At 39.8% G+C, this 15650-nt stretch overlaps 1 protein-coding gene across 2 annotated transcripts in view; it reads left to right on the top strand.

Annotated features, from left to right (window-relative positions):
* The window catches only part of LOC121499615, a 200425-nt gene that overhangs the window by 49133 nt on the left and 135642 nt on the right, over positions 1 to 15650 (top strand). The gene's annotated exons all lie outside the window — the stretch shown is intronic.

Here is a 15650-nt window from a genome sequence, read left to right as displayed (position 1 = left end):
GTAATCCTTTGTATTTCTATGTTATTCGTTGTAATTTGTCTTTCATTTCTGATTTTGTTTATTTGAGTTCTCTTTTTTTTTATCAGTTGGATTAAAGGTTAATCAATTTTGTTTATCTTTTCAGAAAACCAGCTCTTAGTTTCATTGATCTTTTCCAGTTTTTTTTAAAATCTGTATTTCATTTATTTCCACTCTGATCTTTATAATTCCCTTTGTTCTACAAATCTTAGACTTTGTTGTTTCTTTTCTGGTTCCTTTAGATGTAAGATTAGATTATTTATGAGATTTTTCTTATTTCTTGAGGTAAGCCTGTATCACTGTAAAATTCCTTCTTTGAACTGCTTTTGCTGTGTCCCAAAGATTTTGAACTATTGTGTTTCTGTTTTCATTTGTCTCCAGGTATTTTTTGATTTCCTCTTTGATTTCTTCATTGACTCATTGGTTGTTAGTAGCATGTTGTTTAGCCTCCACATGTTTGTGTTTTTAGCAATTTTTTTCTTGTAACTGACTTCTGTTTTCATACTACTGTGGTTGGAAAAGATGTTTGATATGTTTTTATTCTTTTTTTTTTAAATTTATGATAGTCACACACAGAGAAAGAGAGAGAGAGAGGCAGAGACACAGGCAGAGGGAGAAGCAGGCTCCATGCACCGGGAGCCCGACGTGGGACTCGATCCCGGGTCTCCAGGATCGTGCCCTGGGCCAAAGGCAGGCGCCAAACCGCTGCGCCACCCAGGGATCCCCGATATGTTTTTATTCTTAAATTTATTGACACTTATTTTGCAGCCTACCCTGTGGTCTGTCATGGAAAATGTCCCATGTGCATTTGAATGGAATGTGTATTATGCTATTTTTAAGTGGAATGTTCTGTGTATATTTTGTATATATTTTATTAAATCTGTTTGGTTTAATGTGTCATTCAAAGTCACTGTTTCCTTATTGTTTTCTGTCTGGATGATCTATCCAGTGATGTAAGTGAGGTGATAAAGTCTCCTACTATTATTATATTATTATCAATTTCTCCTTTTATGTCTGTTAATATTTGCTTTGTATATTTGGATGCTCCTATGTTGAGTGCATAAATCTTTACAATTGTTATATCTTCTTGGATTGATCCATTTATCACAATGTCATGCCTTTCTTTGACTTCTGTTAGTTCTTTTTTTTTTAAGATTTTATTTATTTATTTGTGAAAGACACACAGAGAGAGGCAGAGATTTAAGCACAGGAAGAAGCAGGCTCTCTGTGGGAAGCCCAATGCAGGACTTGATTCCAGGTCCCCAAGATCACAACCTGAGCCAAAGGCAGACACTTAACCACTGAGGCACCCGGGCACCCCAGTTGGTTTTGTTTCAAGGTTGATTTTGTCTGATATGAGTAGTGCTACCCCAGCTTTTTTCACTTTCATTTGCATGGAATATCTTTTTTCATCCCTTCGCTTTCAGTCTGCATGTGTCTTTAGGTCTGAAGTGAGTCTCTTGTGGACAGCATATAGATTAGTCTTATTTTTTAATCCAATCAGTCACCGTATGTCTTTTGATTAGAACATTTAGTCCATTTATATTTAAAGTAATTATTTATTTTTTTAAGATTTTATTTATTCATGAGAGACGAGAAAGAGAGAGAGAGAGAGAGAGAGAGGCAGAGACACAGACAGAGGAGAAGTAGGCTCTATGCAGGAAGCCCAATGTGGGACTCGATCCCGGGACTCCAGGATCATGCTCTGGGCTGAAGGCAGGCGCCAAGCTGCTGAGCCACCCAGGGATCCCCATATATTTAAAGTAATTCTTGATAGGTATGTACTTATTGCTATTTTGTTAATTGTTTTCTGGTTATTTTTGTAATTCTTTGTACCACTTCCCTCTCCTGCTCTCTTCCCTTTGATTTGATGAATTTCTTTAGTGCTATGCTTGGATTTCTTTCTCTTATTTTTTGTGTATCTATTATACATTTTTGGTTTATGATTACTATGAGGTTCACATATAATATCCTATGTATTTAAGTCTATTTTAAGTTGATATCACTTAAGTTCAAACACATTCTCAACGCACTACATTTTTACTATCTTTATCAATGTATATGCCATCATATTTTACATCATTTTATGTATTTAATTATTATAGATATGATTGATTTTTACTAATTTTGTCTTTTAACTTTTTTTTTTTTGTCTTTTAACTTCTATACTAGCTTTATAGGAGATTGATCTACTACCTTTACTATATGCTTGCTTTTATCAGTGAAATTTTTCCTTTTATTTATTTTTTATTAAAAAAAATTTTTTTTTCCTTTTAGTTATGATCTTTTTTTTTTCTCTTAAAGAAGTCCCTTTAATGTTTCTTTTAAGGGTGGTTTAGTGGGATGAACTTTTAAATTTTTTGTCTGGGAAACTCTCTCTCCTCCAATTCTGAATAAAAACTTTTCCAGGTAGAACATTCTTGGTTGTGGGTTTTCTTCCTCTCATCACTTTGTATATATCTTGCCACTCTCTTTTGGCCTGCAAAATTTCTGCTGAAAAATCAGCCAATAACTTTATGGGGTTTCTTTTATATGTAATTAGTTGCTTTTATCTTGCTGATTTTAATATTCTTTATGTTAAAATTTTGACATTTTAATTAAGAGTTACCTAAATATTGTAGGTGCTGCCTATGAGGCAAAAAGGAGGGTGTTCTAAGAGTGTTTGGGAGAAAGCAGTGGTGGTTTTTCTGGAAAGAAGAAGGAAGGTACTCTCAATGGAGGGTGTCTCAGAAGCAAAGGCATAAAGGAGGGAAGTATTTCTGAGGAACTGCATATTCTGAAGTTCTATGTGGCTCAAGCTTGGAGTGGGAGGAGGAGAGGGGTAGTACCTGAGATATGGTTTGGGAGGGAGAAGAAGCCAGAACACAAGAGACTGGATTTATAAGGCTGAAGATTTTAGATTTTATCCAGTAAGCAGTGGGGAACCGTGGAAGGCTCTAAAGTAGGGAAGAAGTGTGATGAGACTTGCATTTTGGAGAGATGAGTGGAGACCAGGGCAACAGTGTAGGATTGGAAGTGTGCACAGAAATGGGTATAGAGCAACTAGGAACATAGGAGTTCAGTTGAGGGGGCTGAGGGTTTGAAATAGGGCAGGAGCAGAGGAAATGGAGGAGATAGGACAGGTGAGGGAGACCCATGTTGGAGAATTCATAATATATAGGCACTTTCTATGGTGAGGATTGCAAGAACTCCCAGATTTTTGGTGTGGCTTTTCTGAAGGATGAGAAGAGACAAGGCAACTTTGGGGTGGAAGATCATGAATTTAGTATTGGCCATGGTGAGCTGAGGTACCTTGGGACATACATATGGAGAGGTCCAGTTTGGGGCTGAGAAGTGAGGTCTGAGTGGAAGGTAGATATCTGGCAGGTGTTGGCAAATAGGGAGCATTGTAGGCTTAAAAGAAAACAGAGCCTAAGACAAGATCTTAAGGAGCACAATATTTAAGGAATAGCAGCAAAGGAGTATGAGAAGGAGTGCCAGTAGAGGGACACATCATCGAAATGGGCATGTTTCAGTGAGAAAATGCTCAGGATGTCAAGTCAAGACTATATCATATCTATTAGAATTAGCAGTAAGGAGGTCATCTGGTGAGGATAGTCCCAGAAACAGGTAGGAGCTGAAGTCTGAGGTCGTTGTTTAAAAAATATAAGTCTTGTTGTTATTTAGGTATGGCAAGGCCAACAGATCAGGAGACGACTGCCATTGAAAAGGTAGTTATATTCACAGATCCTAAGAGGAGGGATACATGATCCATAGGAGGCCATTCAGGGAAGCACTGGGCTTGGTCAGGAGGCATAAGAAGGAGAGGGGGTTCTGTAGGCAAGAATGGGTGAGACAGGATAAGCAGGTTTAGGATTGGCTAGTTTGAATAATTTCAGTGGGTTCCGGGAGTGACTCTCATTAGCTGATACCTGACCCTGTGATGATGAGGGCAGATGGCTAGTAGCCTGGAGTGAGAGAACCAGATAAAGGAGATGATTGATGATGTGGGTTCCATCCAATCAGATTGCTTAGCTAAAAATGGGATTGGTAAATTATATGGATTAAATTAGATTGACTGGTTTGCAGTTGAAAGGTGCACTTCTGGGTGAATGGTGTATAAATCTGTAGGAATCAGTTAACCCTGGGGTGGGTAGTCACCCCAGATGTTGAAGCATCAGAATACAGAACATAAAATACTTGATTCATATAGTTTTGGGTTGGGCAGTGGGTGAGAAGAGATTGAAGATGTAGAGCAGAGGAACTTTGTGAGAGTGGTATAACTGCTGGTGGCTCCCTCTTTTCTCAAGAGCGATTGGAGTTGGAGAGGTGAGTTGCTAGTTTCTAAAGAATAGGGCTGCGGTCTTCCCTGAAGGGCAAGTCCTGTCTGCTGGTAAGATCTTGCTCACGCCTGTCTCCTGTGCAGCAGCCCCTGGCAGAGATGCTTGAAAGCACAGGCTGTGGGGCTGCTTGGATTTTTGGGCTCAGGGTTTTCGCTTGGCTAAGTTCAGTGCTTCTCAGTCTGTACAAAGTCAGGGGAGCGCCAGAAAGGGCTGCCTGAGAGGTGAGAATAGCCCCCCTGAGTCCTGACTCAGTCTGTCCGCTAAAGGGAAAACGAATTAGCAGTTTTTTGGCAGGTATAGCTGTGCCTAGGGATAAACAAGACTCATCCTTGTGGAATGTGAGCAGAGTTAGCATATTTTAATTTTATTTTATTGGCTTTTGGAAAAGAAAAAAGGGAGAGGCAAAGATCCCACAGCTGTCTGAAGCCACCTCTATCTCAACTTTCCAAAGTCAAGACCCATCTTCTTGGGCAAAGCTGCTTTGTAAGCAAGCTCCTGTCTCCTGATTTACAAGTTCATAATCTCCCTAACTTCGTCTGAAGAGGCTGACAATTACCCAACACTCTTTGCCAGCTGGCTTCAGCCAATAGAGCTGCATGTAAATACAGCGGCCTGTAGCTACTCTGGGTCAGGCTACTCCAGAGTGAAGAGAAATTCAACACTTAGATGGGAAAAGGAAAAAAACGGAAACATTTTCTTTATGTTGGAGGCATTTCTGCTGCTCATTGGCAGGAAGGAAAGGCAGAGAATGTTGATGGGATTCTTTCTTTTCCAAAGTGTGGTGTGTAGGAAAGCATGTATATCCGCTTATCTGGCTGAGACTCAGGCAGATGTCATCCATTCAGCCTTCCAGGAGCTACTGGAGGAATGGGTGGACCTGGGGATGGGGGTGATTCCAAGCGCGAAATCGTTCTCAGCCCAAATCCTAGGCATCATCCTTTCCTGCTTTCATCCGCATATCCAGTCACTCATCCAAACTGGAATTCTAACCTGCAAGATGCTCCTGGGAGCCAGCTCTTTCTCTTCATCCTGACCTACACAGTGCTAGCCCTAATACTCATCTTCTCTTGCTTGAACTATTGCAGTAGCCTGCTAGCTGGATCCTGCCTCCAGTCTCTTACTCTCCATTGCTACCAGGACAATTCTTTTCTCAAGCCATGCTTGTTTGTTTGTTTTTTAATGTATATACTTTAAAATTTTTGTAATGTTTTTTAAATACAGTGATGCTATTTTATAATACGTGTGTGGTTTTTGTTTTTGTTTTTGTTTTTGTTTTTAGAGATTTTATTTATGTATATCAGAGAGAGAAAGAGAGGCAGAGAGAGAAGCAGGCTCCATGCTGGGAGCCTGATGTGGTACTCGATCCTGGGACTCCCGGATCACGCCCTGGGCCAAAGGCAGGTGCCAAACCACTGAGCCACCCAAGGATCCCCTACGTGTGTGTTTTTAAATACAGCGATACTAAACAACATGAAGTAAAAACTAAATCTTCACTAACTTGTGTCCTCTGGCCATCACTACAGTTAGCCATGAATATAATGATATTAGCAAATCTGTTCTTGGTGGGGAGGTATGGAACACACAGAAATGTAATTTGTGATACATTTTGTTGTATGCCTTACATTTTTTTTAACTGAACAATGTCTATTGTGGATTTTTCTGCATCAGGATATATAAAGTTGACTTATTTTTTATCAGCTCTGTGATATTCCATTTATGATCATATTACAGTATATTTAACCATCATATTGGTGGCTATTAGGTGATCTACAAACTGTACTATTACAAGCAATAGTTTAAATATTATTACTAAATGGTTAATTCAAATTAAATTACTGCATGTTTTCTCCCTTTGCAAATGATGTACAGGATTATATCATCAGTCCAGACTCTTCCCTGGGCTCTGACCCATGGATCAACTTTTTTTTTTTTTTAAAGATTTATTTATTTATTTTAGAGAGCAGGAGAGGGGCAGAGGGTGAAGAAGAAAGAAACCTAAGTAGGCTCTGCACTGAGCATAGAGCCTGACATGGGGCTTGATCTCAAGACCCTGAGATCATGACCTGAGCTGAAACCAAGAGTCAGATGCTTAACTGACTGCGCCACCAGGCACCCCTTGATTAACTGTGAGTATGTCCATATGAATGTCTTCACTATGTCTTGTCCACTGCATAAAGGTGAACCCCATCTTCACAATTGCCTGAGCCCAAAACCCTGAAGTTACCCACAGTTACTTTATTTCCCTCCCAGCCCACTCATCTGGCCCATCCATGTCCCATGTCCCATGTCCCCTTTTTTTGACCATTTCTCTCCAAGCTTTTGTATCTTTAGTAAGCCTTTTAATTTTACTATAGCTGCAGCCCTTCCACAGAAATAATTTCACTGCCATCACTCAAAGCTTACATCACCTTTCACCTGGATGAATACAGTCATGATAAGAGTAAATGGCTTATAAAGTACTTGCTATGTGCCAGGCACCATTCAGTGTATTATAAACCCTAGTTCATTTTAATACTAAAAACCACCCTCAGGGTATATGTACTACTACTACCATTAATATTTTACTTGCTTTCAAAAGATTTATTTACCTATTTATTTCATTCCAATGTAATTAACATACAGTGTTACATTAATTGTAGGTGTGTACAATGTAATGATTCAACAATTCTTTACATTTCTCAATGCTCATCAAGATAAGTGTGCTGTTAATCCCCTTTATCTCTTTCACCCATCCCCCATCCACCTCCCTTCTGGTGACCACCAGTTTGTTCTCTATATTTAAGAGTCTTTTTTCAATTGTGTCTTTTTTAATTCATTTGTTTGTTTTGTTTCTTAAATTCCACATTTGGAAATCAAATGTTATTTGTCTTTCTCACTTACATCATTCAACATTATACCCTCCAGGTCCATCTATGTTGTTGGAAATGGCAAGATTTCTTTCTTTTTTATGGCTGAGTAATATTCTGTTCTGTATATATACCACCTCTTTATCTATTTATCTATAGATGGACACTTGAGTTGCTTCTATATCTTTTTTTTTAAGATTTTTAAAATTTATTCATGAGACACACACACACACACACAGAGAGAGAGAGAGAGAGAGAGAGAGAGAGAGAGAGAGAGGCAGAGACACAACACAGGCAGAGGAAGAAGCAGGGTCCATGCAGGGAGCCTGATGCAGACCCATCCTGGGACTCCAGGATCATGCCCTAGGTTGAAGGCAGGCGCTAAACTGCTGAGCCACCCAGGAATCCCCAGAATTGCTTCCATATCTTGAGTATTGTAAATTATGCTGCAATAAACAGAGGAGTACGTATATCTTTTTGAATTAGTATTTTCCTTTTATTTGGATTAATACCCAATTGTTGAATTACTGGATCATGGGGTAGATCTATTTTTAATTTTTTGAGGAAGCTCCACACTGTTTTCCACAATGGCTGCACCAATTTGCCTTCCTACCCATCTGGATGAGAGCACGAGGGTTCCTTTTTCTCCATGTCCCCACCAACTCTTGTTATTTCTTGTGTTTTTGACAGGATATGTGTACTATTATCTCCATTTTATAAAAGAGGATACTGAAGCACAGAGAAGCTCATCAACTGGTAAGAGGCTGAGTTGTTCAACACTATTCTTTGAACTAAATGATCCCTTGTATCCCTTGCAGAACATCCTCCAAATCAATATTCTTTTAAAACGTGGAACAAGTCATGTCTTGCACCTCTTTAAAACCCTTCAGTGGCTCCGTGTTTGCTTCTTTCTCTTAGAATAAAATCCAAATTCCTATAAGGGATTCCACACAGAGAGTCCATGTCTCTGTCTTACCTAGTGTCATCTTTCTCACCAGCATCACATTTGACAGTCTCTCTTTTGGTTCTGGGGCATTTCCACTTGTCCCACCTCAGGGCCCTTGAATTTACTCTTTGTCTAGACAAGTGGGTCTCTCCTGGGGCTATTCCCTCTGCTTCTTCTCCCCTTCTCTCTCTCTAGAGACATTTGGCCACATCTAGAGACACTTTTGGTTGTCACAACTGGGGCAGGGGGAAAAGGTACTGGTATCTGGTGGGTAGAGAGGCCGGGGATGCTGCTAAACATTCTGCAATGTATAGGAGCATCTCTGCAACAAGGAACTATCTGACCCCAAATGTCAACAACTGATAAAACCTGTATCTTCACATGCTTCATTCACTTTCATCTGTAGATGTTGGCCTCCCTAGAAATGTCTTCCTGACTTTCCTATTTAAAAGAGAGCTAGGGATGGCTGGGTGGCTCAGCGGTTAAGCGTCTGCCTTTGGCTCAGGGCATGATCCTGGAGACCTGGGATCGAGTCCCACGTTGGGCTCCCTGCAAGGAGCCTGCTTCTCCCTCTGCCTGTGTCTCTGTCTCTCTCTCTGTGTGTCTCTCATGAATAAATAAATAAAATCTTAAAAAATAAATAAAGAGAGCTAGCCACATGCCCCACCTAAATTATCTCTGGTCAGTTTCCTAATTATTAGTACTTACACTTTATTTTGTTTTTCTGGCTTCCTGGGTTCAATGCTTTAGGCCACTGTTTCTAGTCTTCATCTTTTTGGAAAATATCTTAGTGAGATATTCTAAGTTTTTAAATGTGGGTCATGTATGGTCTTTAGAATTTGTTGTATATTTTGGTGCTGCTGTCACTGCAGTCTAGTTTTACATCATACTTTTTAACCTATTTGTGTTATGTATATAGGTACTAGTGTTTGAGAAGCACATTTATTGAATTGGAAAGACCTTGCCAATCAATGCTGAATGAATTAAATGTTTTCAAAATGCAATACAGACCTGTCCTGTTTAATACAGTAGAGTAGCATGTAGCTATTTGAGTAAATTTAGATTTAAACCAATTAAAATTAAGTAGAAGTAGAAATTCAGTTCCTCACTTAGGCTAGCTGCATTTCAAGTTCTCGATAGCAAGTTGTGGCTCATGGCTACCATATTGGACCATGAAAATATAAAACATTTCCATCATTGCAAGGAATGTCTGTTGGACTGTGTTGTTCCAGAATTTGGTCCCATTTTAAGATAAAGTGTGTGTACCACTCATGTTCATAGAGATATAGATATAAATTTTATGGGTTTCCTGTTGTAATATTTTTTTAAACTTTGTTTTCTTTTTATACAGTGTGCCTTTATTAACTAGATAGGATATACTAAATTATTAAATGTTAAAAATTACTATGTTCTTTGGGGAAATCTCTACTTTGCTGCATTTAAAAAAATATACTGCTTCATAAATATCTATTTATTTAAAAAGTTCCTTTTACATCCAAGGGAAAGCGACATAGTCTTAACATTTTTCTCATGATGGGAATGTCTCATTTCATAAGTGAATCCTTGGGAGTACTAGAGAAAGAAAGAGACTGGAAAGAGTAATGCTGTGTCCTTTGTCTCATCTCCTGAAATGCACATTCAAGACACATGGGCTCACCTTTGCCCACTCAGAAAACAAAGGACAAAGCAGCCCTTCCAGAAGTGAATATGGCTCACAATTACGGGGATGGGGTATGCTCACTTATTAGGGTCCTCCTGAGATTTCCCCATAATGGACTCTGGCTACTGCCTTTTATTCAGCTTCTTGGCAGGCAGTATGGGGCCATAAGTCCTTCTCTCTCAGGGGCCCAGAAGCTGAAGGGTCAGGAGGCTTGGTGAGTGTCAGGGAGAAGGGCAGGGGTCTTGTCTGTGTCATCTGAGGCAGAGAAAGGCACTTCAGGAAGCCAGTTACTCTCAAAGGAAGCACCCCACTATTTGTGTGTCTGAGTGTTCTGGGTTGGAGCCAGTGAGAGACAGATGAAGGCAGGTCTCCCTTGTGATTCAGACTATATCTCCCTTGGTTACCAATGGTGCTGGGATGAAAGTTAGGGCGAGGGGTGGGGTGGGTGGGATGGGGGAGACTAGGGTGAGGTGAGTAAGGCACTCATCAGGGGTGCAACACTTAGGAGGATGCCAAAGAACTCAGGAACTGAGATAAATACTATTTTAATGGCAGTATTTCAAAAAACAAAACAAGTGCAAAATGCCACGATGAACAAAATATCAGTCTTTGAAACAAAGGCAAGATCTGCCCCTGCACTTGCATGATTCACCTTGCTTGCACCAACCTCTCCTTGGCCCTATCACCAGATAAAAGTTGGTGTCACCATCTTAAATGCAGTAAGAATTTCTCTCCTTAAAGAGTACAAAACAAAACTTCCTGTTACTTTTAGGAAATGTGTGGAGGTCACAGCACATGTCAGGACACAGGTGGCTGAATTTTCACAAGGTCACATACAAGTGCAACCAGAACCCAGCCCCTCAGAAGCTGTCCTTGTGCTCCTTACAGGCACTGAGCCCCCTTCAAGGTGATGCTAACCCCTAGCCCGACATCTATTTCTTATTTTTTTAAAAAATTGAGCTGAAATTCACACAACGTGTGAACCATTTTAAAGTGTACAATTCAGTGGCATTTTATACACTCACAGTGCTGTGTGAATGACTACCTCTAGCCAGTTCTAGAACATTTTCATTTCCCCAAGGGGAGACTGTAACCATTCAACAGTCATTTCCTGTTCTCCCTACGCTGACACACTCCCCCGGCCTATGGCTAACACGATTCACTCTGTCTCTTGGATTTACCTATTCAGGCCACTTCAAAGAAATAGAATCATAGGGCAACAGGTGACGTTTCATGTCTGGCTTCTTTCATTTAGCTAATGTCAGGGCTCATCCATGTTGTAGCAGTATTGACACTTTCTTCCTTTTTACAGGTGAGTAACTGTTCCAATGTATGGATACACCACATTTTGCTTATCCAGTCATCTGTTGACAGGCATTTGAGTGTTTCTACCTTTTGCTTTTTGTTTGTTTGTTTTTAAAGATTTTATTTATTTATTCATGACAGAGAGAGAGAAAGAGAGAGGTAGAGACACAGATAGAGGGAGAAGCAGGCTCCATACAGGGAGCCCGACGTGGGACTTGATCTTGGGACCCCAGGATCATACCCCAGGACTGAAGGCCATGCTAAACCACTGGGCCACCGGGGCTGCCCTACCTTTTGATTTTTGTGAATAGTACTGCTATGAACATTCATGTAGAAGTAGTTGTTTGAATACCTGTTTTCAGTTCTTTTGGGTTTATATCTGGCTTATATGGATAATTTTATGTTTGACTTTTTGAGGAACTGCCAAACTGTTTTCCACAGAGGCTGTACCACTTCATGTTCCCACCTGGAACGTACAAGGTTTCTGGCTTCTCCGTGTCCTAGCTAATTAACACTTTCTGTTTTGTGCGTGTATGGGTGTGTGTGTATGAGTTTTAAATTTTTAAATTATAGCCATGCTGTGGGTGTGAAATGATATCTCATGGTACTTTTGATTTGCATTTCCCTAATGATTAGTTATGTTGAGCATCTTTTTATATGCTTATTGGCCATTTGTAGATCTTCTTGGAAGAAATTTTTATTTAAGGCCACTGCTTTTTTTAAAATTGGGTTGTTTTGTTGTCTATTGACTTTTTAAATTTATTCTGGGTGCTGGATGTTTTAAAGATGTTGCTTTGCAAGTACTTTCTACCATTATATAGGTTATCTTTTCATTATTTTGATAACATTGAATGCATGAAAGTATTAAATTTTGATGAATTGCAATTTACCTAATTTTTCTTCAGTTATGTGTGCTTTTGGTATTGTATCCAAGAATTCGTTGCCAAATTCAGAGTTTGTGAAGATTTAACCTTATGGTATCTTATAAAAGTTTTATAGGTAGGTTATATTTAAGTTGATCCATTTGAATTAATTTTTGCATATGGTATGATGTAGGGATCTAACCTTGTTCTTTTGCACATGGCTATCTAGTTGCCTCAGACCATATGTTGAAGAGAATATTTTTTCTCCCATTGACTAGCCTTGGCACCCCTGTTGAAAATTAATTGACCACAGATGTATGAGTTTATTTCTGGACTCTCAATTCTATCCCATTGGTCTGTATGTCTGTCTTTATGCCAACACCACATTGAGTTATTACCGTAGCTTTGTTTAAGTGTACCTTAAATCAGGAATTGTGAGTTTCCTAGCCTGCCTTTTATTCATTTTGACTAGTTTTACAATTTATGAAAATGGAATCATATAATATGTACTCATAATATGTTTTCTTCTACTTAATATTATGTTTGTGAGCTACCTATGAGGGGGCCTGGGTGGCTCAGACAGATAAACGTCTGCCTTCGGTTCAGGTCATCATCTCTGAGTCCTGGGGTAGCCCTGCATCGGGCTCCCTGCTCAGCTTCTCCCTCTGCCTCTCCCCTCTGCTCGTGCTCTCTCTCTCTGTCTCTCAAATAAATAAATAAATAAATAAAATCTTAAAAAACCCCTTTGAATGAATAACACATTGAAATGATTTAAAACATTCAAATAAGATGACAAGATTTTTAAAAAATGATTTTATTTATTTATTCATGAGAGACACAGAAAGAGAGGCAGAGACATAGGCAGAGGGAGAAGCAGGCTCCCTGCAGGGAGTCTGATGTGGGACTCTATCCTAGTACCCTGGGATCATGAGCTGAGCCAAAGGCAGACACTCAACCACTGAGCCACCCAGGCATCCTGGATGACAAGATTGAAATGAAAAGCCAGGTTGTCTCCCAGTCCAGTTCTCTACCTCCCTTCCCCAGAGATAGATGCCCAGTGCTACCAGTATACTGAGCACTTTTGGAGAAAAATTTTAGGTATAAAAGAGGCCTCAGATTATGTGCCTACCCCCACACCCCCACAGAGAAGGCAGCACATACTGCATACAGAAGAGAACCCTTTAGTAGATTGAACTTTCTAGTTCTTTCCTTGGCTTATCTTCTCCCCATCCACATTATCATTATTCAGTTTATTTTTTAAAGAGTCCAGGGCCGTTACTTTGTGGACTGCCACTCCGTTTTTCTGGTGTTTCCTCATAATTAGATTCAGCATATACATTTTGGGCGATGATATCAAAGAAGTCATGTGGGGCCAAACTCGGCCCATCGTATCAGGAGGCAGCTCATGTCAATTTGAGCTGTTACTGGTGAAATTAATTTTGATCACTTGGTTAAGGTGGAGCCTGCCAGGTTTCTCCACTGCAGAACTGTTGTTTTTTTTTTTTTTTCGTTGTAATTAATAAGTCATCTTTGGGGAGATTCTTTGGGGCAGTGTACATCTTGTTATTCATCAAACATTCACTTAAAGGTTTTAACATCCACCAGTGGTTTTTGCCCTAATCAGTGATTACTGTGATGATTGGAAAATGATATGTATGAATTTTTTTGGACTGTCCTTGAGCTCTGCCCAACTCAAGAGTTAGGCTAGGTCAGTAGTACTGTGAGGTGCCTATTGTGGTGCTCCTGCATGTCTGTGGCTCCCAAAGTCTTGCCTGCTGTCTCTAGAAGGCTCAGCTTGTAATCCAGGGGAAGGGTGAAGACCCACAAAGAGAGAGAGAGATGTGGGGCCCAGAGTGACAGTAGCAGATACACTGAACTTGCCTCCTCCTTCTGGCTCCAGAGAAATCAGATGCCCATTGGTAAGGTTGGTATCATTTTATGTAGCTCCTGTACCTTGAACCCTCTCAGAGATCATCATGCCTTGGTGTTATCTTTGTCCTAAGGCCTTATCAGGTTGTTGTTGTTGTTTTTTGTTTGTTTGTTTTATATCTAGACAGGATAGCTCAATCTTCAGTTTTGAAACCAAATTTGGACTCTCTGCTCTGGAACACCAATTTCTTGAGCAAGTCATTCTCTAAAATGAATCCTAGAGTTAAGAGTTGTTCTTAAGTGGCTTGATGAGGGTATGTCTTTGGGAATTGAATGAAAGTATAGCTGATATGACATCAGCTTGCTTCTCTATCCTGAATCTTCTCTTCAGGGTGATCTTGTCATGGCCTTCGCTTTGATTCTGAGGCCTCTGCAGGATCTGGTCTTCTCTGAAGTAGGTGTCTAGCTCTTTGATTCTGAAACCAAATTTATATTCTAGGCTCTTTGGTGTTGCTTTCCATAGCGGGTTTTTGTTTGGAAGTGTAACTGAAGTAAGATTTTTGGTTAAATACACGGATGAGAATTTTTAATGGATCCTCTGTGAACTTGGTGTAACTGTGCTTACCATGTGTAGCCACAATCTTGTTTGGAGAGTTGACTTAGCACATATTGTAAGAGAGTCCTGGGGTCCATCCTAGGATGCAGCTAGCTAGAATGATCTCGTGAAAATGCAAATCTCACTAGTCCTGTGCCCTACCAAAGATCCTTAGATAGCTATCCAATACCTACAGCATCCCCAGCTTTATGTCTCTACCCCCTGGGACCTATGAATTTATACAAACATTCCCTAAACCCTGTCATTTTGATCTTTATTTAGCATGAAAAATATGAGACATGAATAATTTATAGGAGGTCAATATAGCTAATAATATAAAAAAGTATTGTCGTATTCATTGTTTTTGTATCTGTGGATTCTAAAGATATGATTTTTATGTCAGTGGGATATTCAGAATATTTTGACATTAAAAAAGGACAATGGGATATTACTCAGTGATTAAAAGAATTGATCATCAAGCCAAGAAATGACATGGAGGAACCTTATATGCATATTACGAAGTGAAGGAAGCCATTCTAAAAAGGCTACATCGCACATAATCCTAACTATGTGACATTTCCAAAAAGACAAAACTATGGAGACAGTACAAAGATTGATGGTTTCTAGGGTTTGATGAATAGATGGGACACAGAGGATTTTAGGGCGGTGAAACTATTGTATGGTATTATAGTGGTGGAATATGTCTTTGTACACCTGTCAAAACCCATAGAATGTACACAAGAGTGAAGCCTAATGTAAAGTATGGATTCTGGGTGATGAAGATGCGCCGATGTGGGTTCATCCCTTGTAACAAATGTGCTCCTCTGGTGTGGGTGTTGATAATGAGGGAAGCTCTGAATGTGTAGTTGGGCAGAGGGTATATGGAAATCTCTGCTTCTTCTCAATTTTGCTCTGAACATGAAACTTCTCTAAAAAATTAAGTCCATAAAAAAAAAAAAAGATTCTTACATAAAAAAATGTTGGGAACTCCTCTAGCATTCTGGGTAAAAATCCAGATTCCTTCATGTGCTGGGCCCTCCACAGTTAGATTTGTTTACTTTTCTGGCCTCATCTCCCACCCTATTCCCTCCTCCCAGCAGGGCAGGTTGTGTTTGAGCCAACAGATCTTCTTGTTGGAAGCCACCTTCTTCCTTGCTTGATGCCTCATCACTCCCTCTCCTACAGGGCTTGTCTTTATCCTTTGTCTCTGCCAACTTTAGGATCAG

The sequence above is a fragment of the Vulpes lagopus genome, chromosome 10 (genome assembly GCF_018345385.1).
Source record: "Vulpes lagopus strain Blue_001 chromosome 10, ASM1834538v1, whole genome shotgun sequence".
NCBI lineage: Eukaryota > Metazoa > Chordata > Mammalia > Carnivora > Canidae > Vulpes > Vulpes lagopus.
This window is presented reverse-complemented; position numbering and strand designations above follow the sequence as displayed.